General features: G+C 36.7%; 2 long non-coding RNA genes across 2 annotated transcripts; both read right to left on the bottom strand.

The window, feature by feature from the left end:
* Nucleotides 1-1,192: 1,192 nt before the first annotated feature.
* LOC131636519 (uncharacterized) lies at nucleotides 1,193-5,332 on the bottom strand. Its single transcript, XR_009294110.1, has 2 exons — nucleotides 3,130-5,332; nucleotides 1,193-1,481 (listed from the first exon to the last, which is right to left on the bottom strand). It is a non-coding gene; the product is annotated as an uncharacterized LOC131636519 (long non-coding RNA).
* A 1,304-nt stretch (nucleotides 5,333-6,636) lies between these two features.
* LOC131636520 (uncharacterized) lies at nucleotides 6,637-8,823 on the bottom strand. Its single transcript, XR_009294111.1, has 2 exons — nucleotides 8,574-8,823; nucleotides 6,637-6,925 (listed from the first exon to the last, which is right to left on the bottom strand). It is a non-coding gene; the product is annotated as an uncharacterized LOC131636520 (long non-coding RNA).
* Between the last annotated feature and the right edge of the window lie 17,984 nt (nucleotides 8,824-26,807).

Genomic DNA, 26,807 nt, shown 5'->3' with positions numbered 1-26,807 from the left:
CTATACATAATAAATAAAACCAGATCCAATCTCATAGCACAATCCAAAGAAATGAAAGAATACGTTGCACCATTATCAATAATAAAGCACGTACCTCAAATTAGCCTATCCTTAGCAGTGGTCTCGGCACCAGACAACGCAAGTACTTTTCCTTTTGCTTGCTCCTTATTTGGCTTATCACATTTGGTACTAATGTGCCCTTGATCTCCACAGTTGTATCAAGTCAACCTCAAACCAGCTTTACAATTAGCAGCTATGTGGCCTTGCCTTCCACACTTGAAATAAATAGCAACCTCTCTCCTTCACTCAGCAGCACGATGACCTTCAACACCACATCTGAAGCACTTAAATGGAGTAGGAGTTCCTCCCCTACTTAGCTTCTTGCCAAAACCAGAGTGTTTCCTCTTGTCATCATACTGTTCCCCACTGAATTGTCCTCTTCCTCGTTTCACCTTTAGAAGCTTCATTTCTTTCTTTCCACGCACATCTTCTAAAAAATAGTTTTCCAAAAATGCATCACGGAAAAGAGTCCAAGTAACTTCAATACCTTTTCTTTCAAATCTTTGCACAATATTACTCCACCAATCCTCAGCTCCTTTCGTCAGCATGTGAGTACCAAACCGAACCTTCTGTACATCGCTATAATTCACGACTTGAAAGATCTTCTCTATCTGTCTCATCCATGCTTGTGCTTTGTCCGGTCCATACCCTCCTTCAAAGATCAGCGGATTACACCTTCGAAAGACTCCAAAAGCACGAGACTCATCCTTTCCTCCATAACCGGCACTCTCTTGTGGCGCTTGTCCAATCGCACCAGTCCACCTCATCATTGCCTCAACATTAATGTCACCATTCTTTCCTGCAGCCATCGTCCTAAGACATCCAACAACCAAACCAAACAAAACAGTATCGATCGTGTCAGATACACAAATCTAATACAACAGGATAAAAGACATTAATAACCTTGGCCAACTGGTCGACCATGCTCTGATACCATTAATGTAACACCCCGTTTATATCCCAAAATATTTATCGTAAAATCAGAGAGAATAAGCATGCATATAATTCAAAAAGGCGTCACATCGATGTTTTCAAAAACTACAAGTTTTTAAAAACCGACAGTGTAACACCCTTCTAAAACCCCCACGGAAAATATAATAAAAATTCAGAGTAAACATGAAATACAAGGATGTCACAACTTCTTTAACATAAAATACTATAGTCATTTGTCATGCCACACGAGGAACCATTTAACATAAATACAATTCATGTTCAACACAGCGGATTATAATTCATAACATTGCATAATCATCATCATTCATGCAAGTTCTCTAATACAATTATAAACAACAAAGACCGACATAATAACTCGTCTCTAAACTAGCGTTCCCCAGTGTTACATTCAGAGCATGACTCGACACGGACTAAGGGCTAGCCTATAAGCTATCTTCACCCAATCAAGACGCCGCTACATCCTTAATCTGAAATCATCAAAGTAAGGGTGAGTTTCATTCGAATTAATAAGCATTATGCAATCATAAGCAATAAAATCTCATAGTAATTATCATCCACTCAATCATACATATAATCAGAATTATTACAACAAGTAAACATCAATCCAACAATATTGGCCATCGGCCCACAACTCATCAATTATACTAATGATCAAGTTATATTAACAACATATTCTTAATACATCAATCATATAAACACACCAAGGCATAACACTGAATTCCATCCAATCATGTTATAACCAATGCATATGATTAAACTGACACTATGCATGTGGTACCATACATGGGATATACCCATCCAACTGATATCCTCATCACTGAGATACAGTTTAACCAGCACCGATTCCACACACAGAGAATCATGCTCACCAAATATCCAGCACCGATTCCACACACTGGGAATCATGCTCACCAAAATATCCAGCACCGATTCCACACACTGGGAATCATGCCCACCAAAATATCCAGCACCGATTCCACACACTGGGAATCATGCCCACCGTTTTGATCCACTTTCATCACCGGGATCCATCACCAAAAATGTATGCCAATGAATGCAACATATAACATGCTTACAACATCACCAATCCGATGTAACACATCGTCTCATTATCATCACCAAATCATCACCAATAAGCATGTATATATTCTTAGCATTCATACAAACATATCACACATACATTCACCACAGTTCACATGTTAATATTAACAGTATATTAACATTCATAATTCATCAATCATCACCACGTTCATACATCGTTACATCTAACATCATTGCACACAATGTAACCAATTATCAAAACAACCCAACAACATAATCACAAAATATGTATTCATTTACGACATGTTATAAACCAACATCACCCAATAAATATCACAATCTCATCACCAATACAGAACATGCATCAATAGTCATATATATAAGCACATATACATATACTATCTTTCAATTCATTAATAATTAAATCGAGTTTAAAAAGTAAAGTTGGCTATTGCCCATTTTATCAATTCATCAGATAAAGCATCTCACTAGCTTCACAACGCCCAAAACGGCACATAAATCGGATACTCGGATCAAAAGTTATGAGTTTTCAAAGATAAAACATTTTTAGAAAAAGTGCTGCAGGAACGGGGTTGTCCCTACGTGGGAACCGGTTCCTGGCAGCTTCAAAGTCACGTCTCTGATTTTTACTATGGGGAACCGGGTTGTCCCTACATGGGAACCGGTTCCCAGCTACCCAGAACCCATATTTCTCTGTTTTTACAAGGGGGAACCGGTTCGTCCCACATGGGAACCGGTTCCTACGTACCTGCACAGCAAAAATCACCATTTTGACAGCATTTACCATATCCCAATACCCCAATTTCAGGTACATACGAACATACACACAATTATCATTGTTTTTCACACAATTACACATTTCAAACAAGTTATTGACATGTATTAACATCATATATCACAAGTATCAACAAAATCATGCCAATTCATACAAGATTATCAAAACCTAACAAAATTCCCAAACCCGACACGTACGATTGAACTAGACAACAATCCTAATCAATCATACTACCTACAATCACATAAGGAATACTAACCCGAAGAATCCCCCCTTACCTCAGAGTCGAATCTTCGAAGTTCTCTTCCCCTTTGGCTCTTCTCACTTTCACGTGTTCTCCTTTCTTCAGACTCAGTTCCTGCTTCTCCTTCCTCTTTTCCCCAAATTCCTTATTTTATGAAAAATAAAATAATTATTATAATGGGCTTGCTTAGTCAACACCCCCTCTTCTGCTAATCACCACTCTAGGCCCAAATGTCAATATTTCATCATTTTCCAAATAATTCCAAATAAAAATACTAAAATTCCAATTATTTAATTTAAATCCAAATTAAATTAATAAACTGAAATTATGGGGTGTTACAACTCTCCCCCACTAAAAGAGTTTTCGTCCTCGAAAACATACTTCAAGTAAAGTCCCAGATAAGAGTACTTCATTTGACTCTCTCCCATTCTCCGTTAACACCTTCTTAGTCGAGTCTCAAAATTCATCTGACATAACCAACACCAGCATATCTCATGCATTCAATCTCCGCCCTTACTTCGCATCTGACCATCCCAGGGTATACCACTCGCTATACTCCAACGATTAACGACAATGAAACTTCGAGGTACGATCCATACAATACACTCAACAACTGAATAATACAATTACATAATCCATGGTATGATCGCAACTGATCAACACTGTAGTAATGGATTCCATTTACTCACGTACCAACCTTAGGCACACTCTTGCAATTGAGCGATAAAGTAATACTTACACTTACTCAAAGCAAATTCCCGAGTTACTTCATCTATTAAAAACATTCCCACTATCGGAACAAGCACACATCAGTAGTTATAATTACATAGCTCATTATCCTCAATATACCATTGCTTACAAGGTAGCTCAATTGAGTCCCACTCTCCACTAAGAATCAGATTAACTTCGTCCTTCGCAGAGTATAATTCCACATTATATTCATAAATTTACATAACACCTTACAACAGTACAAAATTATTATGGCATTACATAGTATCAACTCGTTGTCTTAACATTCTTCGAACACATACTCATTAACTACATTCAACCATAATAGGATATCCATCATCTCGGCAATTATTCAAAAGGTCATAATCCTTTGGCACGACATCCTCACGTCCACGAGATTCTAAACCCAACATATAGATAAACACATATTCTCCATGTAGAACCCCGACATATTAATTCTCACTACTCACGAGTAGCACTCATAACACCACTTTACATCATACTTTCGCTGTACGACTACGACTACTCGTCTTAAGTCACCGTCCAATACTTTGCACTCCTTCATATTCACTTCCTCATAAGTTCCCACAATATGGTGAGTGGTTATTCTCACCTCTCAACCTTCACCACATCTTATACCATTAAGGTAACAAGCAATCTCATACTATCTATATGACTCCGCCTACTATCAACAAGAGATTAAGGGTGATCAAGTCCTCAATTTGTCAATAGATAGCCGACAATCATGTTTAAGCATAAACCGTTGTTACTACATAATAGTGTCCTTCCTGAGTTTATACTCAACTCATTAACATTGTCTAATTCTCTACGGTGTCCTTCTTCTAGAATTCTCAACCCGGTAGCATCTTGAACGCAAACGCGACTTCTAGACCTCATTACACCATCCTCGTTAATTCTGAATTCGCCGTCTTTACCTTTGTAATCCAAGGTCGACTTATCGATCAACTCAACATCAGCTTTCTGACTTTCTCTATTCTCGTCAGGAATACCATTAGTCAGTTTCAGTATACCCAATCTAACATTATTAGGAGCACTTTCACATACCAAACTTAATTCTCTGAATTGTTCAATTAAATCCAACTCTTTCACCATCAGCATCGACATTTTTAGAGGCAACCTCGAACCATACCAATAATGTTACTGCAACTTCAAACAAACCATGGCTGCCAATTCTAAATCATGAGTCAGATAATTCCTTTCCTGCGCTTTCAATCGTCTCGACGCATAAGTTACTACTTACTGGTTTTACATCAATACACCATCCAAACCCATCAACGACGCATCACAATATACCACAAATGGTTCCAAAGTCTATTTCACTTTTTCTACTGATTCCTTCATCACTCAAATCCATCAATATTTAAATCATCTTTATCCGCTTATTTATTAAGGACATATTCTACTCGACTTCGTTCCGAACAATCGCGGTAATAAGCATTCCTATTTCAACACTGGTCTAGGCTTCTTTATCCAACATCATAATATCTCCTCATAGGATCACTCTACTGTATTTATAACTCTTCCACAAGTTATAACATAATCTCACCTCTTCGTAGTCTCAAACGACACCCTAATCCGATACTCAAAGTTCAAGATATGAATGTTTCCAACCGTTACCCAAGATACAATACCGATACCATGCAACGAAACTCTATACGACATCTCCAAAACTTCTCAATTGGCACATTTAATCTCTAAGATTGCTTCTCAACAAGCCTCCTCATTATTCCTTTATTCTGTTTAACTCTGACACTGACATCCCATGCCGCACCAACGAACAATCTAGTTCTAAGGACAAGTGTAACCGTAACTTCACCTCTTTCTAACATCATCCTAACACAATTAAATATGTTACAGCTGCTGCAACCATTTTTATAACAAGGTTCATCTCGTTAGCTTTCCGACGCTTCAAACGGAACTCAAATCGGATGTCCAGAACTCCAGTTATGAATTTTCGAAGTTTCATAACGATTCAGCAATCTTCCTGCGATTTGCTTACGAAAATTCTGCTCCAGAACTCATCCTCTTCAAATTAATCTCATTATTAACATCATCTTATCACATCTCTTCGCTTCCAAACTTCTTATAACTTAAACAACACATTTCATCGCTGAAGTTCGATTTCTGCAACATCCTGAAACCAAATTCGTGTACGCCATCATCAACCTTCTTATCCTTGAGATCATATTCGTCTCTTTGCATTACTCGCACTTCGAAACTTTCTCAACAACATCGATAACCTCTCCCATCATCTCAATTACTTACTAGTAATCCTACGACAAGGTCTACGACAATACTTCTTTTAATCACTGCTTCAACAACAACCTTTTACATAGGGCTACTCATACAACAACATCGCAGTACGTCAGTAGCACTTGAGGCATCACAACTTCCAAATTCCATTTCTCAGAAATAACCATCATCTACTCCGAGACACTCCGACTGAACAACAACCACGGTCTTCAGTCCATGTCACCTTCGCTTCAGAAAGCAATAACTCCACACTCTTGTACTACTGCCCCACGCATCTCTCTAACATCTTGCATCTGAGACATATCCGAGAAGCATGACTTCTCCCCCACTAGTTTCAATCCCACTTCTGCAAGCAAACATTTAGAACACACTGAGTACCGACAGTGTTTCACACACATGTCGCATACCGAAAGGAAATTAACAACAAGACTCTGGTCGCAAGGACCGACAATGCTCTGATACCACTATTGTAACACCCTTCTAAAACCCCCACGGAAAATATAATAAAAATTCAGAGTAAACATGAAATACAAGGATGTCACAACTTCTTTAACATAAAATACTATAGTCATTTGTCATGCCACACGAGGAACCATTTAACATAAATACAATTCATGTTCAACACAGCGGATTATAATTCATAACATTGCATAATCATCATCATTCATGCAAGTTCTCTAATACAATTATAAACAACAAAGACCGACATAATAACTCGTCTCTAAACTAGCGTTCCCCAGTGTTACATTCAGAGCATGACTCGACACGGACTAAGGGCTAGCCTATAAGCTATCTTCACCCAATCAAGACGCCGCTACATCCTTAATCTGAAATCATCAAAGTAAGGGTGAGTTTCATTCGAATTAATAAGCATTATGCAATCATAAGCAATAAAATCTCATAGTAATTATCATCCACTCAATCATACATATAATCAGAATTATTACAACAAGTAAACATCAATCCAACAATATTGGCCATCGGCCCACAACTCATCAATTATACTAATGATCAAGTTATATTAACAACATATTCTTAATACATCAATCATATAAACACACCAAGGCATAACACTGAATTCCATCCAATCATGTTATAACCAATGCATATGATTAAACTGACACTATGCATGTGGTACCATACATGGGATATACCCATCCAACTGATATCCTCATCACTGAGATACAGTTTAACCAGCACCGATTCCACACACAGAGAATCATGCTCACCAAATATCCAGCACCGATTCCACACACTGGGAATCATGCTCACCAAAATATCCAGCACCGATTCCACACACTGGGAATCATGCCCACCAAAATATCCAGCACCGATTCCACACACTGGGAATCATGCCCACCGTTTTGATCCACTTTCATCACCGGGATCCATCACCAAAAATGTATGCCAATGAATGCAACATATAACATGCTTACAACATCACCAATCCGATGTAACACATCGTCTCATTATCATCACCAAATCATCACCAATAAGCATGTATATATTCTTAGCATTCATACAAACATATCACACATACATTCACCACAGTTCACATGTTAATATTAACAGTATATTAACATTCATAATTCATCAATCATCACCACGTTCATACATCGTTACATCTAACATCATTGCACACAATGTAACCAATTATCAAAACAACCCAACAACATAATCACAAAATATGTATTCATTTACGACATGTTATAAACCAACATCACCCAATAAATATCACAATCTCATCACCAATACAGAACATGCATCAATAGTCATATATATAAGCACATATACATATACTATCTTTCAATTCATTAATAATTAAATCGAGTTTAAAAAGTAAAGTTGGCTATTGCCCATTTTATCAATTCATCAGATAAAGCATCTCACTAGCTTCACAACGCCCAAAACGGCACATAAATCGGATACTCGGATCAAAAGTTATGAGTTTTCAAAGATAAAACATTTTTAGAAAAAGTGCTGCAGGAACGGGGTTGTCCCTACGTGGGAACCGGTTCCTGGCAGCTTCAAAGTCACGTCTCTGATTTTTACTATGGGGAACCGGGTTGTCCCTACATGGGAACCGGTTCCCAGCTACCCAGAACCCATATTTCTCTGTTTTTACAAGGGGGAACCGGTTCGTCCCACATGGGAACCGGTTCCTACGTACCTGCACAGCAAAAATCACCATTTTGACAGCATTTACCATATCCCAATACCCCAATTTCAGGTACATACGAACATACACACAATTATCATTGTTTTTCACACAATTACACATTTCAAACAAGTTATTGACATGTATTAACATCATATATCACAAGTATCAACAAAATCATGCCAATTCATACAAGATTATCAAAACCTAACAAAATTCCCAAACCCGACACGTACGATTGAACTAGACAACAATCCTAATCAATCATACTACCTACAATCACATAAGGAATACTAACCCGAAGAATCCCCCCTTACCTCAGAGTCGAATCTTCGAAGTTCTCTTCCCCTTTGGCTCTTCTCACTTTCACGTGTTCTCCTTTCTTCAGACTCAGTTCCTGCTTCTCCTTCCTCTTTTCCCCAAATTCCTTATTTTATGAAAAATAAAATAATTATTATAATGGGCTTGCTTAGTCAACACCCCCTCTTCTGCTAATCACCACTCTAGGCCCAAATGTCAATATTTCATCATTTTCCAAATAATTCCAAATAAAAATACTAAAATTCCAATTATTTAATTTAAATCCAAATTAAATTAATAAACTGAAATTATGGGGTGTTACAGACAGCATTTATCCACAATACATAACACACCTGGTCATTTCAGATAACACCAAACATTTAATCATAATTCATCCAGAATATGCATTCACAGCGAAAAATACTAAAATACTCATGTATTCCATTAAATGATTCATGTCCCATACCATGATCATAACTCAATAACACTCTCAATATAAAATAAACCATAATCAAGATATTTGGCTTAAAGCCTCTCAAACAACTAGTAGCCAAATAAACAGGTTCACAAGATGTAACATAATACATTACCAAATAGAAACATGAGTTCAACACGCCTAGTCTACCCAGTATTACATGGCCAGAGCATTGACTCGCTACTTAATCATTAAACAAACTCGGAAGCTCTCCGACTAAATCTCATACGACCTACTAATCGCAAGAACCTACATGTCGCCAAACAAGGGCAACATTAAAACATAAGGGTAAGAATACGAATCATTATGAAGAAAGTATAATAAGATACAATGATTCAATCAACAATTATAGGAATTCATCACACTTATATAACCATGTAAATAATACTAAACAACATTTATTTCACATGTTACAAGCATACATCAAAACTCAAGGAGTATAATATTAAATTCCAATACTATATTCCCAAATAATACACATAACTATAATTATCACATAATTATATATTTTACCAAGTCATGTGTCCAAACATCACCAAATCCAATTATCACATCTCATGTACACATAACAATCACATAAATGCATATATTCAAACATCACATAACCTCAATGTGACTCAATGCAAAACATGTGACTCAATGCATGTGGTACCCAATGTGGACCCAAAGTTTCACCGCTTCCGATTCATATAGAATCTAGCCACACTTGAGATCCGGACAAGATCGAAGCCACCAAATGTAAACATATAGTTTACCGCTTTCCGAATTCACTCTAGAATCCAAGCCGCTTCCGATCTGGACAAGATCAAAGCCACTATGCATATTTCCAATTAAGGATCAACGTAATCTACGTCTATTTCCATTCAAGGATCACCGTCTAATACCATGTGAACCCATAGTTTCACCGCTTCCACAATAAAGCCGACTATACCAAGAATGATCGTACAATTACTAAGAATGCATATGGTACCCAATGTGGACCCAAAGTTTCACCGCTTCCGATTCATATAGAATCTAGCCACGCTTGAGATCCGGACAAGATCGAAGCTACCAAATGTAAACATATAGTTTACCGCTTTCCGAATTCACTCTAGAATCCAAGCCGCTTCCGATCTGGACAAGATCAAAGCCACTACGCATATTTGCAATTAAGGATCAACGTAATCTACGTCTATTTCCATTCAAGGATCACCGTCTAATACCATGTGAACCCACAGTTTCACCGCTTCCACAATAAAGCCGACTATACCAAGAATGATCGTACAATTACGGACAAATTCTCAAAATACTGTAATTTACCGATAAACCGAATAAGTTATCCAAGTCCAAACATAATCTAATTAAATAGACTCATCGCAATTAATTCAATTATTAGTTTAACCATTAATATCAAACTATATTAATTTAATTCACTTTTATTTCTATTCCATTTCCACTTTCTAGCATTCGATTGCTCAAGACCATTTTTATTGAAAAGAATACCGCGCTAGCTTTCTAACGCTTCGAACGGAGACTCAAATGGAGTTACGGTTCAAAAGATATGAATTGTTAAAGTTTCAACGAAAAAGCAAACACCAACATCACACACTAACAACTCTAAACATGTCAAAATCTCACAAAACAAATAAAAGTATGAATCTTAATAACTCAAAACAACTCTGACAACTTATTTTCAACTCTAAATTTATTTATAAAGAATATTTAAATAAAACACAATTTCGGTCGATTCATAAAAATCACAATTTCAACAAAATAACACCACCACGTTAATCTACTAATTAAACTTAGTTACCACGTAAATTTTCATCAAATTCCGAAAACTAATTATACTGTTTAATTCAGCTATTTCGGTCAAATGGGACTCTTTAAATTACATATGGTACCTACTTTTTCTTTATTTTCACTTGTGCTACTGTGTTCTACAAACTACTCTCTCACATTTCCATTTCTTTCCAATAAATATGTATTTCGCTACAGTAAGGAAATAGAATACATGTAGCACTACTTCTTCCTGTGAACTACAATGGAATGAGTAAAATAATATAGTGTCCACTTTTCCTTCATTTCCATTATGCATATGTCGCTACAGTGAATGGACTATAAGATAATACATAACAATGGAAAGAAAGTGGTACTAATCACATGGAAGTAGCGTTTGAAATACGGAAAATGAGAGAGATTCATATTGTGTCGCTACCGTGGCAGCAATTTCCAATTTCCATTAATCAACTCAGCATACTATGATAAAATCAACATAGCATTTTTCAAGGATTTTAATCAACACAACCCTAACATGTTAATCTACCCATTGACCCAAATTATACTAGCCCATAATAATAAGGATTATCCCCTTACCTCTTCAATTTCTCCTCTAAACCCTAGTTCGTCTTCTTGTTCTTCCCTTTCTTCTTTTCCTCTTTTCTTTCCTCTTTCTCGGCCTCTCTCTTTGCTATCCGTGAAAGATTAATGAATGGAAAATATGATACTCCCTCACTCTCTAACCCTTACTAACTATAACATAATGGGCCTAAATATAACACCCCATATTTACTTCTAACTTCATTAAATAAGCCCAATATAATATAGTCTATTATTATTTCTATTTTAGTTCAATAAATTAAATAACACCAATAATTAAATAGACACCAATATATATACCAAGTTAATTAATATAATCAATTATTATCTCAATTAACCAAATAAACATAAATAATACCAATACACACATAGTCAATTAATTTAATTAATTATTATATCACATAACAAGTAAATAAATAATTAACACACCAAATAATATAACATAATATGATAAAATAAATACTAATAAAAATCGGGTTGTTACAAGGCTTAAGCCTAAGAAATAGGCCTATGATAGGCTACAGGTCAAGCTTAGGCTTTGAATTTTTTAGTAGGTCAATCTCAGGCTTGGCAAAGCCTAACTCAGCCCCGCCTATTCCAACCTGATCTTGAAGAGTCAGAACAAGTGGGCCAGCAGAAACGGCGTGATCGTCGGTAATGGTTGAGAAAAAAAGGGTTGTACCTGCAAGATACTCCGATGCCAAAGTAAGAACGAGGGAAAAGGTACAACATAAAGTATAGGTTTGAGATAGAGTTTTCAATACCATGCCCTTTAGATGAAGAGGGCTATTTATAATGTTCTCCTTAGCATGTGATTAGGTCACGCTATCTTTTTGGGTTGGGCGCGATTCCAAGGCCCAAAATATATGTGACGGTTGGAGCAGTCTTCGTCTATCCGGACAGAGCGAACTAGTCGTTGGCAAGGACGAGAGTGTTAGCGTGCTCAGATGGTCCCTTGTCCTAAAGGGACCCCTAATGCGTGCTCGGTAGATGGGTAAAAAGGAAAGGTAGCCCTAACCTGCCTAAGGGTATGGACCAAGACTTATTGGAGTATTTTCCACTTATGAGTGGATTGGGCCAATTCTGATAATTGGGCTAGTGTGGAACAAGGGCCCCCTAAGTCGCTGTTTTCGGGCATGGAAGTAATAACTTAAGGTCAACTCAAGTGAGTGAAGGTGAGAAATGACGAGGATAAAGTCGTTTTGACGAGCGGAATGGAGTGATGGAGCACTGTGTTTTGGTGAACGAGGAGATTGATAGTTGGCTAAATGTGGAAAGGTGGCGTATGTGTGTATGCTCGCCTCGAGCCTTGTGTTGCATTTAATGTGTGATGATGGCTAGTATAGCTTCTAGTATTTAGGGTTTAATGATGAATTTCCCCTTCCCAACCTGGGCGTGCAAATCACGCGAGGGTCTCCAATGTGTGTAAATACTTGGGACTCTCCTTCATTCGAACCTTTACACTTTCTATCTTAACTCTTTAGTTTCCTACAACGCTTGTTCTCGCCGTCGTTGCTACCGCCTTGGGCTCTCTAACCTCTCGAATTCCAAGTCTCTTCTACCTATTTTAAGTAAGTTCAACTTCTAATTTTCTCTATTTTATTGTATTTCTTTCGTTTTGCTTAGAAATGCATGTGGTTTGGGTAGCTTAGGGTGATTTTAGCTATTTTCTGGTGAGGTGTTGGTTGTTCACAGTGGCGATGTTATATGCTTCATCGTCATCGATGAGGGTTTAGCCTAGTTTCGCCGTCATCTCCGTCGTGAGTAGCGTTATGAGCAAAAGGCTTTTTGGATTCCAGTTGGAGTTCTTCCTTTCTTGGAAAACTGCATGAGTTTTTTGGTGGAGCTTTAACCGGAATCTAGAATTGCTAGGGGCTCTGTTTGCCATTCTCGATGAAGATGGTGAGCACCACTTTTTGAGTTGTGATTGTAGGTCCCTTCGTCGGAAAATCTAGTTGTATGCTCTTCGAGTAAGGGTATGGGCCGAGGACGTTGTCCTTTAGCCAATTTACGCCCTTTCACTTGATTAGCGGTGGAAGGATGGATTTGATTTACTGTCTAATTCACTTGTTTCCTCTGCTTTTCAGGTGAATATGGTCGAACCTATGGACGAAGTAACACTTTCTTCTACATCGACTTCCTCGTCTACTCCTCCTCCCGTCAAGCAGGAGATCTCAGTAGATCAGTGGGTGACTGCCAATGTGTTGTAGGCGGAGTCCTTCTTTTCCTCGGATTGTACCGACGTCTTTACTGAGGTCGACAGATTCATGGGCGCTAGTGTGGCTGAGAGTCATTAGGGTGTGTTCGTTCCGGATGAAGAGGAGTGAATATGTACCAAGTTCGAGCCTAATCAGATTCCAATGTACGATGTCATTTTCCGAGAGACGGGCTTCCGTCTGCCCTTCACGGATTTTCAAATTTCCGTTTTTAACCACCTGAAACTTGACCCCAGCCAACTGCATCTGAACGCAATTACCTTTAAGAGGGCATTCAAGCTTACATGACAGTACTGTAACACGGTGGGAGAACTGACTTTTTGAAATGTTGCGGATAGCAAGAGTCGCCACCGACTTTTATTTTATCCAATTTTTAGAAAGGCTAAAAGAACAGAAAAAGACCTTTCAAAAGACTTTGAGTTCAGGGGATAAGTTATACAAAGGGAAGGTGTAAACACCTTTTGTATCCATGGTTATCCATGGGCTCTTAATTGCTTAGCTCACTTTGTTTTCAAAATGTTTGAAGTGTAGTGTGTGAATAGAAAAAGAATTTGAATAAGGACTTTAGCTTGTAAAATAAGCGTAGCCTTTTTGAATTGATTTGAAAAAAGAGTGGGAAAAGTATTTTTGATTTGAATTTGAATAGAGCAAGTATTTAAGAGCACCTGCCCTAAATTTAATTTTCTCTTCTTTAAGGCTTTTGTTTGAAAGGGCTATCCATACCATAAAGAGGGCAGGTAGTCCTTTCATTGGATTTAAAAAGGGTCATCGAGGGTTATCATTCACCATAAGACTATCCATACCATAAAGAGAGTAGAAAGTCTCAGGGAAGGATATAATAGTCATTTTAGGCAACCAATGAGGATACCTTAGCAATCGAAAGGGACTATCATCATTAATCGTAGGCAACCTCGAGGGACAAGATCATATATTCGTAGGCAACATCGAAGGGACTTATGATCTTTTGATGATGATTATGAATTGAAGGCAACATTTGCTAAGACATCCTCGTATCTGAGGGACTTGACTATTTTTAACCGAAAGGCAGCAATAAGAGGGATTACCCTAAAGGTGAGTGTGTGCACCAATCACGTGATTCAGTTCGGATATTTTTATCTTGTATTAGGCAAACTAAATTCATTAAATTGTTGTCACTCCCTATTGTTACTAACCACGCAGTAAAATGAAAGCAAGAAATAAAAATTCCTACGTTATTACAAGGCTTCGGGTGGGGGATTACATAGCCAAAAACCTGGGGGAAAGGCAGAAATAAAATGCAGAAATTAAAGGGCAGGAAAATAAACCTAAACTATTACAAGAAAACTTATTGCGACCTATACACATTTTCTAGAATTTAAAATTAAATAATAAAAAAAGAAATTTAAATAAAATAAACAATTAAAATTAAAGACATGCGACATACACTGGAGTTTAGGATGAGAAGAGAATCGCAAATAAACAATTTAGTTAAGGAAACAAAAACATGGTTTAAAAGCCCTACGGTAAAAACCAAAGGGTAGAAAGCCTTGCGACAAAAAAACTTGATGACAGACTTTGAGGGTAAAACCTAAACCTACAGTTAATCGGCAACACCTACCAGTAGTAAAACCTAATGGGTTAACAATGGTTAATGGGGAACTAATTACTGAGCCTAACTGCACTTAATTAAGATTGCTAAGAAAAGTCAATTGATTAAATAAACCTAGTTAGCCTAAATTGTTTAACCTAAATTAAATTAAAAAACCTAATTTTAAATTATTAATTAAAAGAACTAAATTAAAATTATAAAATAAATCGTAAACTAAAATTATAAAATAAAACCTAAATTAAAATTATAAAATAAAATCTAAATTAAATTTATAGAGTAAAACCTAAACTAAATCTAAATTAATTATTATATATAAAAAACTAAATTTGAAATAGTAAAACAAAAATATAAACACGTTTGGGGTCATTGGCAAAACATGCTACCAACCATGCTGCATGTCATAAGTGTTAGTGTAACGGATAGTATAATATATGAGTAAACGTAAAACTGGAACATTATTTGAATTCAAACAGCGCGCGCAGGGCGTCGTCATCTTCCTCTTGCTTATATTTTTTTGCTACGATTTTGCTGGAGATCACCCATGACATATTGCGTAGCTAATACATGCCTTCATCAAGCTCACCAAAAACATCAAATAAATTCCAAGTAAGATCATATTTCGACTCAGAATCCTCGTCTGAATGCGTCAGTGGCAACGGTTTTGGCCAATTTTGCTTGTGACTCAAAGCCCTAAAACACAGCTCATAAAACCTAACAATGGTGGATTCTTTAATCTGCAACCAAACCACAATTAAATATCCAGAAAGCTTCCTCTAATTCATACAAGCTCAAACATATAATCGAAACTCATTTAAGATGCATAGTTTGGCATAATCGGATTAAACAAAAAACCTGCAAACTGTGAAGGCTAGGAACAAAATGCGAGATGTTGCAGACGTCTGTGAAGGTTGAATTCGCTTCAGGGAACACCGAAAAAGCCTTATTGATCCTTAGAACAGTTTGAATCGTTCTCCCAATCCCACTGCTAACCCTCTCTTTTCCATGGTTTTTTTCTGCCTTGACTAGGGTTCTCATTCACGTTTTCCTCTTTTTTACGTCTGCAAACTCTCATGTATATATGGGAGACTGAATTAGGTAAAAAAACCCAATCCAATCTTCATAATTTTTGAGATTGAGATTTGATTTACAACTATATGCAAACTTTCCAAAAATTCTTCAAGTCTTGCCCATCTCTCTCCAACCTTCCTATTGCCACGAATTTTGAATCAATTATGGGATAATTTGGTGATTGAAATTGATTGGAGACAAAAACAAATCAAATCTTTTGCATTTTTCCTTAATTATTTGATTTAAATGATATTTTAAATGAAATAAAAATAAAATAAAAATCAAATAATCAGGGAATTGAGTTTGGTGATTTTTAATGACTTGGGAGACAAGCTTGGATCATAAAAGATTGGGCCTATTTGCAAGAAATCCATTTTTGGTCCTTATTTGTTTATGTATTTTACCAAAAATTGACCATCTTTGACAAAGCGTATCTCCCTCAATTTATTAGGTATGGAAGTGTTCTAGGACTTTTTGGAAAGCCCAAGATGTCCTCTACATAGGCTTATAGTTAGTGTATAACAACACTATGGATTGATTAATCACATATTGAGTATGTGTTACCTCTTGTGTAGCTTCTGATGCATGGTTTCACATTTCTGAAGGATAGAAAAACACTTAGAAAGGGGGGGTTTGAATAAGTGTGACTTTAAAAACTTGTAAGATAAAAATAATGAACACACTTATTTTTATCCTGGTTCGTTGTTAATGAAACTACTCTAGTCTACCCCCTTAGAGTGATTTACCTCAACTGAGGATTTAATCCACTAATCCAACTGATTACAATGTGTAATACGGTGAACTGACTTTATATCGAAATGTGTGGATAGCAAGAGTCGCCACCGACTTTTATTTTATCCAATTTATAAAAAGGCTAAAAGAACAGAAAAAGACCTTTTAAAAAGATTGAGTTCGGGGGGTAAGTTATACAAAGGGAAGGTGTAAAGCACCCTTTGCATCCATGGTTATCCATGGGATCTTAATTGCTTAGCTCACTTTGTTTTCAAAATACTTGATTTGTTTGAAAAGTATGGTGTGAATAGTAAAAACTTTGAAGAAGAACTTTAGCTTGTAAATAAGCGTAGTCTTTTTGAAAAGTTTCTTTGAAAAGAAGTGGGAAAAGATTTTTGAATTTGAATTTGAATTTGAAAAAGAACAAGCAATTAATAGCAACTACCCTCAGTTTAGAAATTTGTTCTTTTAGCTTTTCAGGGCGAAAGGGTCTATCCATACCATGAGAGGGCAGGAAGTCTTTCAATTGGATATTGAAGGGTCATTGAGTTATCCTTCGCCATAAGACTGTCCCATGCCATAAAGAGGGCAGGTAATCTAAGGGAAGGATATAATAGTCATTTAATATTTTTAGGAATCATGCGAGGATACCTTAGCAATTGAGACAATCATCTTTTATCGAGGAAACTTCGAGGGACTAGATGATTTTTAATCTCTATAGGCAACCTTGCTTTAGGTATCCTCGGAGTCGAGGGACGTGACTATTTAGTACAATTAAAGGCAACATGCAACAATAAGGCAACAGTATAAGGCAACAAGAGGGATTACCCTAAAGGTGTGTGTGTGGCACAATCACGTGGTTAACTTCGATGATATTTATCTTATAAGTTAGTGATCTATATTCAGTTAATAGTCTTGCACTCCCTAGGGTTACTAACCACGCAGTTTAAAGATGCAGGAATTAAAGGAAGAAAAATAAAAGTCCTACGCTATTACAATAAACACCTGCGGGGAAGGGGAATAAAGGCAGAAAATAAGAAGGAACAATAATTAGTTTTAAACATTGAATGCCTTGATCTCCCTCGAACCCTTGATTGACCCTAAAAATTAAGAGGAAAATAAATAGGGGGAGTGTAGGAGGGATTCATTGACTATTCGAGGCAAACCCTATTTTGGGCAAAAGGCAAAAATAAAAGTAAAATAATATTTAAATAAGAAAAGAATTAAAAACTTAGCTTTTTGATCTGATGGCGCGTGGCTGAAAGATCTTGGTTAATCCTGAAAATTAGCCACGAAGAAGAAAAAATGTTAGTGCATTAATTGATCTAAACCCTAATTGATTACAAACCCTAATCCTGAACCTAAAAGGGTTATTTAAGAAAACTTATTGTGACCCAAAAGATTTATAAGGCTAAAAATGCATTAGTGGATAACACCTACCTGAGAATTCTAGGGTTTATAAATGACTCAAGATTAACAAACCTAAAAATTAACTATTAATTTTCAATTAGTTAATTAATTAAAAGTATATACAAAAAATAATAACTTTTATTGCTTAAAAACAATTTTTGATAAAATGACAAAAAGTCGAATTTTCGATAAAATATTAACATTATTTAGTAAATGTAAATTTTTTAGAAAAAATAATTTAAGAAAAAAGAAAAATAAAATAAAATAAAATAAAATAGAGAGAAAAGTTATATAATTAAAAGAAAGTTAAAAGAATATAAAATAAACAGAAAAGAATAAAAAAGACTTAGCTCTGTGATCCAGTGTGGCTGCTCCATGATGGTCCATGGTGTGCATGCGTTCTGGCCGTTCTGATTGCGTTTCCAGGACGATCCAATGGCTGAGAATCGAGTCTTCAACATGGGCTTGCGCTGTGGGGATGCGTGAGATCTGGGAACTATAAAATTAAAAAAAAAATAATGTACACGCCTGGGTTCGAACCCAGGACGTGAGAGTGTTTCAAACACCTGCGTGACCATCAATGCTACCAGTACTACGTTGTCATTGGGATGTGTTTATAACAATAAATAGAAAAATAACTTCTGAGTGCATAATTCAAAAAACAGTCAAACTGGGCCCACTTATTTTGGAAGGGCGAATCACATAAAGAAAGAGAAGGCGTTGAAACTTGACTGGCCAATGGATGCATCTGAAAATGCCACGCACGCAATTGACTGGTCCCTTCCTGAATCAGACTGGCCGAAAGTGGTGGAAACCACCATCTTCTCCGGCGGTCTTCACATTCCACCCTACAAAAAATCATCTAAACAAAAAACGAGAAACCCTATCTTGCTTAAAATTTTGCACTGAGTTCAAATATGATATCAGTTTGGCTTGAAACTCCATAGATTATCCAGATCGAAGCTCACAGCTTGCTATGCCCTAATAATGGCGTCGTCCAATTTAAGCGTTAAAGCTCCCATGTAAAACGTTAGAATGATCATAATAGAGGTACTGAACATGAAAACAAACATCAAACGCAACAACAATGCATAAATTATCAAGTTCGATTTCAAAACATTACCTCACCGATGATGATCAGATGGCGCAACCTGGGAGGCTCTGGCTCTGTGCGACGGTCTGAATCGGTCTTAGGGACTTGCAGGAGCACGATGGGATGCCTTAGACCTCTTGAAAGTTGCTGCAAACCTTTTTTCCAAATTATGTTCTTCTTGAGGTTTTTTAAGCTTGGTTAGGGCTGCTCTCTTTTGCCTCTCCTTCCCCCCTCTTTTTGGCTGCAATGCTATGTATTTATAGGGAACTCATTTAGGTTAACAATCTTCCAACCAATCTCTTGTGATTATTGTGAAATATTTGATTGGAATTTTGTATACAAAGTTGCTAAATTTGGTTCAATCATGGTCCAATCACCTCCAAACGAATCCCTTGATCCTCAATTTTAATATTTGATTGGATTCTGATTGGAAAGCATAAACCATGCGCTTCTTGCACCACTTTGATACTTATTAGGTTTATTTTGATTTAATTTAAACAAAAAAATCAAAAATAAATGAAATAATAAACATGGCCATGCACAAATGGGCTTAGAGGTCCTCTAGTATGTCATATTCATATTCACACCTCACCAATTAGACCCATTAACTCAAACATTAAAAAATGCTCAATTTGACTTTCTTCATTTTCTAAAAAATGCTTCAACTTGCACCAACCATCACTCCTTCAATTTTAATTTAAAAAATGTGTTCCTAGACTTTTTAGAAAGCTTATGGCGTCCTCTAAAATTTCCTTTTGGTTTCACCTCAGTTCAATCTTCCATGTTCATGTATGCTTTTTTTGAAAAAGATGACCTTTAGTTGACTTTTTAAAAGGACCTGTAATCGTTTGGCTCATATCTCTCAAATGAAGTATTTTTGGACTTGGCTTGTGAGAGACAAAGTTGTAGAGAATTCAATTTCCTCCAAATTGAGCTTTGGATGGGAAATTTCTGATGTTCCATGTGAAAGTTATGGCTGGTCAAAGTTCAGTTGACTTTAGGTTAAAAACCCTAATTTAGAAACTTTTGAATTTGTCGATTTCTGAGCTATTCTTGATGAATCATGATCAACCCTTGATCAAATGATGAATGATACTTCAAAAGGAGCATTTTGACCAAAAATCAAGAATTTTGACTGTACTTTGACCACAGTTGACTTTTAGGTCAACCAGTCGATTATTGATCGTTTGGACTATTTGATTGAGCAATCTTGTGAATCAGAGCTTGAAACTTGGAATGAGGATTATTTGAATCATATGAGAGGCCATGGAGTCCATTGGAGGTATCAGAACCTGACTTTTCCTTGAGAAAGGCAAAACCCTAGTTGAAGGGTTGTTGTTTGGGAGTGCATACTCTGATATTCAAATGAGCTTGAATGTGAAAATGTGATGGGCAAATTTTGGGGTATGACACAATGGTTGTCCACTTAGCAAACTTCTAAGTCTTCTAGAGTATACAGATCACAACTTGATCACTCTAGGAAATCACCACTTAGAAAACTTCTAAGTCTTCTAGAGTCTACTGATCACTCTAGGAACCTTTTACAAACAATGTAAAATAATGTTTACAAGAGTAAGATTGCTTCTTATAAAGCTATAATCACAACAGTGATATTTCTCTTAAGTTCTAAGCTTAACACTCACTAAATATTACAAGAGTTTGTGAGATTTGATTTTGACAGCGTTTTGGTATAATTGCACAAGTGTTTTCTTTGCTGCTTCTGATCAGAACTTCTATATATAGGCGTTGAGAGAAGATGACCATTGGGTTGCATTTAATGCTTTGCGTGAATAGTACAACGCTGCATTTAATGTTTCACACTTTTGTCAACTACCTCGAGCCATGCTTTTGCTGCTTTTACTGACTTTGCCTTTTGTAGCTTCTAACGTTCCTTTTGTCAGTCAGAGATTAGACTTAATAGCCTGTCATCTTGTACTTGCTTCTGAACTCGGATTTGTAGATAACAACGTTTGAATTTCAATGTCAACAGCTTGGTGCAGAGCATCTTCTTGTCTTTTGACTTTGAAGAGCTTGAGCGTGATACCATTCAGAACTTCAATGCTTCTTCTTCTGACTTCATGTTCTTCTGATGCTTCATAGTTCATGTTCTGATTCTGCTTGACCATATTTTGATGTCTTGCCAGAGCATGTTCTGATGTAGCCATCCAGAACCTTCTGAGTAAGTGCTTCTGAGCGCTGATTTGTGCATACTCTTTATGTATTTCCTGAAATGGAAAATGCAAAGGATTAGAGTACCACATTGTCTTATACAAAATTCATATATAATGTTATCATCAAAACATAGAATATTGATCAGAACAAATCTTGTTCTAACAATCCCCCCCTTTTTGATGATGACAAAAACATATATAATTGATATGAATTTGTAACCAGAATATCAGATGACCAAAGACAATACCACAGATATAGCATAAGCATATGATCAGAATGTGTGAATATGTCTCCCCCTGAGATTAACAATCTCCCCCTGAAATTAATACTAGAAGAATTTATAAATAAAAGACTTCCCTGAGTATTTTTCCATTTCAGTCGAGACTTTCACTTTGAATAGAACTTCAGAACATTCAGAGCTTCTGCTTCTTGCTTCCATAGGACAGCTTCAGAGCTTTGAATTTCTCTTTGTAATTAATTGAGTCAGGTCAACTTGATTCTATCAGAGCATTCTTGAATGTATCAGAGCATTCTTGAAAATAATATAAGAACATTCTTCTTGCTTCTGATCTTGAAGCTTCACAGCACTAAGCTTGCTTCAATTCTCTAAGAACATGTTTCTTCTTAGAATTGTTTTTCCTCATGTATTTGCTTCTCAGTTGAACTTTTTCAGAATGTCTTCATTCCTGCAAAAACTATCAAAGACATAGAGCTTGCAAATAATGTTAGAAATGTTGAGACTTAATCCCAGCAACTGATATAATAAATCAATTCAATTATCATGTTTCTCCCCCTTTTTGTCATAACATCAAAAAACATAAAAGATTCAGATGAAAATGACACACAAAGTGAAGAAGATAAAATTTTACAAATTCAAAACGAACACCAACAGAAAGTTCAGGAGGATTGGTTTTGAATTGAGTGGTTGAAGAGTCTGGGTTAAGAATGCAGTAAGGTTCAGGTTCTCTTTCAAGAACAAGCAATGATTCTGCTTCGTTGTCAGAGTCCAAGACTACAAAAACGGGGTCAGGACGAGGTTTAGGTTTATAATTACAATCACGCAAGAGGTTGTTGAAAGAATCAGAATCAAAAGATTCAGAAGCAGCGGTATTGCAGACCATAGGATTGTCTACAATAGGGTGTGAATATGGAGGAGGTTGAGAAATGGAGATAGTGGTGTGAGAAGGAAAGAGGGTGTTAAGGGGTAAGATTTCAAGGATTGGTTCAGAAACAGGGTGGTCAGAAACAAGAATAGGCGCAGTGCCTTTAGTCTTGGGTGAAGGAGGAGGGGTGAGAACTTTGGTGGTTGGAGGTTATTTAGCTGGGGCATTTTGTGGTTGAATTTCTGGTTGAGAGACTGGGGGAACTTCTGTTGATACAATTTTTGAAGGTAAAACAGGTACAAAACCAAGTTCAGAAATTACAATACCTGAAGATCACTTCTTGTGAGGCCTTTCAGGTTCTTCTCCAACTATCTTCCTCTTCTTCTGAAGCACCACCTTCTGCTTTCCTTTTAAAACTTCCTTCTTCTTTTCTTCTTCTTTCTTCTCTTCTTCCTTCTTCTCTTCTTCTACCGTCTTCTTTTCTTTTTCAACAACTTTCTTCATTTCCTCTTTCTTTTCTTCTTCTTTCTTCTTCTTGTCTTTCTTCTTATCTTTCTTCTTTTTCTTCTTCTTTTCTTCTTCCTTCTTATCATCCTTCTTCTGCTTTTTCTTTTCTACTTCACCTTCTTTCTTCCGTTCTTCCTTCTGTTCATCAGCTTTCTTTTCATTTCTCTTCTCTTCACTAATAATAGGTAGGTCTAGCTTTTGCTTTGTTCTTCTTTCTTGCTCTGGCACAACTTCTGGAACTCCATCCTTAGTAGTCAGAAGTTTCTGCTTGCTTATCCAGATAGGATCACATTCAGAACCAGCTTCCCTGTGCATAGCAAGGTAATGAACCATAACTTCTGGTCGTTCATTCCTGAAGAACACCTCGAAATCAGCCAAAACAGGACCTCTTCTGGTTTTAACATCTGGATTTGTTTGAGGAGTGGAATCAATAGTTTGGATAATCCCCATCTTCTTCAGAGTATTAGCATTCAGAGTACTCCCAATAATGGTGTAAGGATTATTGATTATACCAGCAGACTCCAGTTGTTCAACAATCTTAGCTTGAAACAGAAGGTTGGTGATGATCCTCCCAAAAGGAATAACATTCCTCTTTTTGTTTGGATACTTCAGCCTGTTTTCATCTCTAGAGTCATTCACAGCATTCCACAAGTGATTAAATATGATGTAAGGAACATCCACCTTTTTCTGAGTACCAAGGCAATACATAATGTATTGTTGGTCTTTGTTGACGAAGTTTAATGAACTTGTTGATTTCCTATGGTAGAAACAACCCAGAATAATCTTAGTCCATATCTTGTATGTGGTTTTCAGATCCTTAACCTCCTTTGATTTCTTCCCATTCTCAAAGATTTCTGAGTAGACAGCATCCCAATCAGTTCTTGGAGTTGCTTCAGTAGCACCTTCAGCATTCATCAACCCAAACAACTTTCTCAAGGTGGTTTCAGTGATAGGGAAGAATTCACCATGAAAAAGAGAGATAATAGCCTTGGGCATTGCGGTTGCATGGATCCAGAATTCCTTCGCTAAGTCTGGATAGACTGGTCCACAAAAATCATAGAACATTGGCGCCCATCCTTGAAACCTCAAATTTTCTTCAAGATGAATTTCATGTTTCTCCAGATTTTCAACATCTACCATTAACTCACAAATGACTTCCAACTGATCCAATGGAATCGAACAGGTTATTGGCGGAACAAGTTGTTGCTCTTGTTCTTGTTCATGTTGATGTTGTTGCTAAGAAGACGAACTAACATTCTGAGTTGAAGGGGAAGCCATGGAAGCACTTCTGAGATTTTTGGGTTTCTTTTTAGGGTTTGAGAAAAGAGAGAAAAGGTTGCAGAAACGCATAAACTTAGAGAGAATGAATGTGTGAAAAGAGAAAAAGAGATTATGAGAGATGTATAAATAGACACGGATGTGAAATGATATGCAATATGATTCTGAATGATAAGGATTACAGACAATGAATCAATTAGCATTTAATGTTGAATGACAGCAGCAACGTATTCTGCTTCTGTTGTAGAGAGGGCAGTTGTAGCTTGCTTCTTGCTCTACCAAGAGATCAGATGACTTCCCAGAAACTGACAGCTTCCAGAAGTACTTTTTCTTTCAACTCTATCTCCAGCATAATTAGCATCACAATATCCTACTAAGTTGTATTCTTCAGTTCTTCTGTAGACTAAACCAACATTAGTAGTACCTTTCAGATACGTCAGAATTCTCTTAACAGCAGTTAAGTGAAATTCTCTAGGATCTGATTGGAATCTTGCACACAGACAAATACTGAATAAAATATCGGGTCTAGAAGCAGTAAGATATAGAAGAGATCCAATCATACCTCTGTAGAGCTTCTGATCTACCTTCTTACTTACCGTATCCTTACCTAAAGCACACGTTGGATGCATAGGAGTCTTTGCTTCTTTGCTTTCTGAAAGATTAAACTTCTTCAGAAGTTCTTTCACATACTTGGTCTGATGAACATAAGTTCCTTCAGAATTTTGATTGATCTGGATCCCAAGGAAATACTTGAGTTCTCCTATCATGCTCATTTCAAACTCAGCCTGCATAGACTTAGCAAACTCCTTTCCAAGTGTAGCATTAGATGTTCCAAATATGATATCATCAACATAAATTTGGCAAATTAAAATATCCTTTTTAAAGGTTTTACAGAAGAGAGTTGTATCCACTTGTCCTCTAGTGAAACCATTATCCAGAAGGAAAGAACTTAATCTTTCATACCAAGCTCTGGGATCTTGCTTCATGCCATATAATGATTTCTTTAATTTGAAAACATGTTCTGGAGACTTAGAGTCTTCAAAACCAGGAGGTTGGTGGACATATACTTCCTCATCTATATAACCATTTAAGAAGGCACTCTTAACATCCATCTGATACAGAGTGATGTTATGCTGAGTGGCAAAAGAAATTAATAAGCGAATAGATTCTAACCTGGCCACTGGTGCAAAGGTTTCTGTATAGTCAATGCCTTCTAGCTGACTATAGCCTTGAGCAACCAGTCTGGATTTGTTTCTTACAACTTCTCCTTTTTCGCTTAGCTTGTTTCTGAAGACCCACTTAGTTCCAATGATGTTAAATCCTTTTGTTCTTGGAACCAGATCCCAAACATCATTCCTTGTAAACTGACTTAGTTCTTCTTGCATGGCAATTATCCAGTCAGCATCCTCCAGAGCTTGATCAACCGAAGTTGGCTCAATTAGAGATACTAGACCAAATTGACATTCTGCATTGTTCTTAAGGAATGCTCTTGTTCTGATAGGATCATCCTTCTTTCCAATGATAACATCTTTTGGATGAGCAGAGTTGAGTCTGGGAGATCTTCTGATAGATGGCTCTTCAGAAATTATGAGATTCTCTAATGAAGCAGCAACTTGATCTTCTGAAACTTTGCTTCTGGGTTCTTCAGAGTCAGAATTAGAGATTTCTATATCTGCAAAATTCTCAAACTGCTTTGGCTTTTCAAGACCAAGCTTATCATCAAATCTGATATTGATTGATTCTTCAACAACCAATGTTTCAGTATTGTATACTCTGTAGCCTTTAGAGCGTTCAGAATATCCAAGAAGGAAACACTTCTATGCCTTAGAATCAAACTTATGCAGATGATCTTTAGTGTTCAAAATATAACATACACATCTAAATGGATGGAAATATGAAATGTTGGGCTTTCTGTTCTTCCACAATTCATAAGGAGTCTTATTAAGAATAGGTCTTATGGAGATTCTATTCAGAATATAACATGCAGTGTTAATTGCTTTTGCCCAGAAATGCTTAGCCATATTGGTTTCAGTGATCATGGTTCTGGCCATTTCTTGTAGAGTCATATTCTTTCGTTCTACAACTCCATTTTGCTGTGGAGTTCTAGGACAAGAGAAATCATGGGCAATACCATTTTCTTTGAAATAAATCTCAAAGAATCTGTTCTCAAATTCACCACCACGATCACTTCTGACCTTTATGATTTTGCATTCCTTCTCAGATTGAATCTGAGTGCAGAAGTCAAAGAACG

This window comes from Vicia villosa, unplaced genomic scaffold (assembly GCF_029867415.1).
Source record: "Vicia villosa cultivar HV-30 ecotype Madison, WI unplaced genomic scaffold, Vvil1.0 ctg.001763F_1_1, whole genome shotgun sequence".
NCBI lineage: Eukaryota > Viridiplantae > Streptophyta > Magnoliopsida > Fabales > Fabaceae > Vicia > Vicia villosa.
The sequence above is the reverse complement of the archived record's forward strand: the minus strand, read 5'-3'. Positions and strand labels throughout refer to the sequence as shown.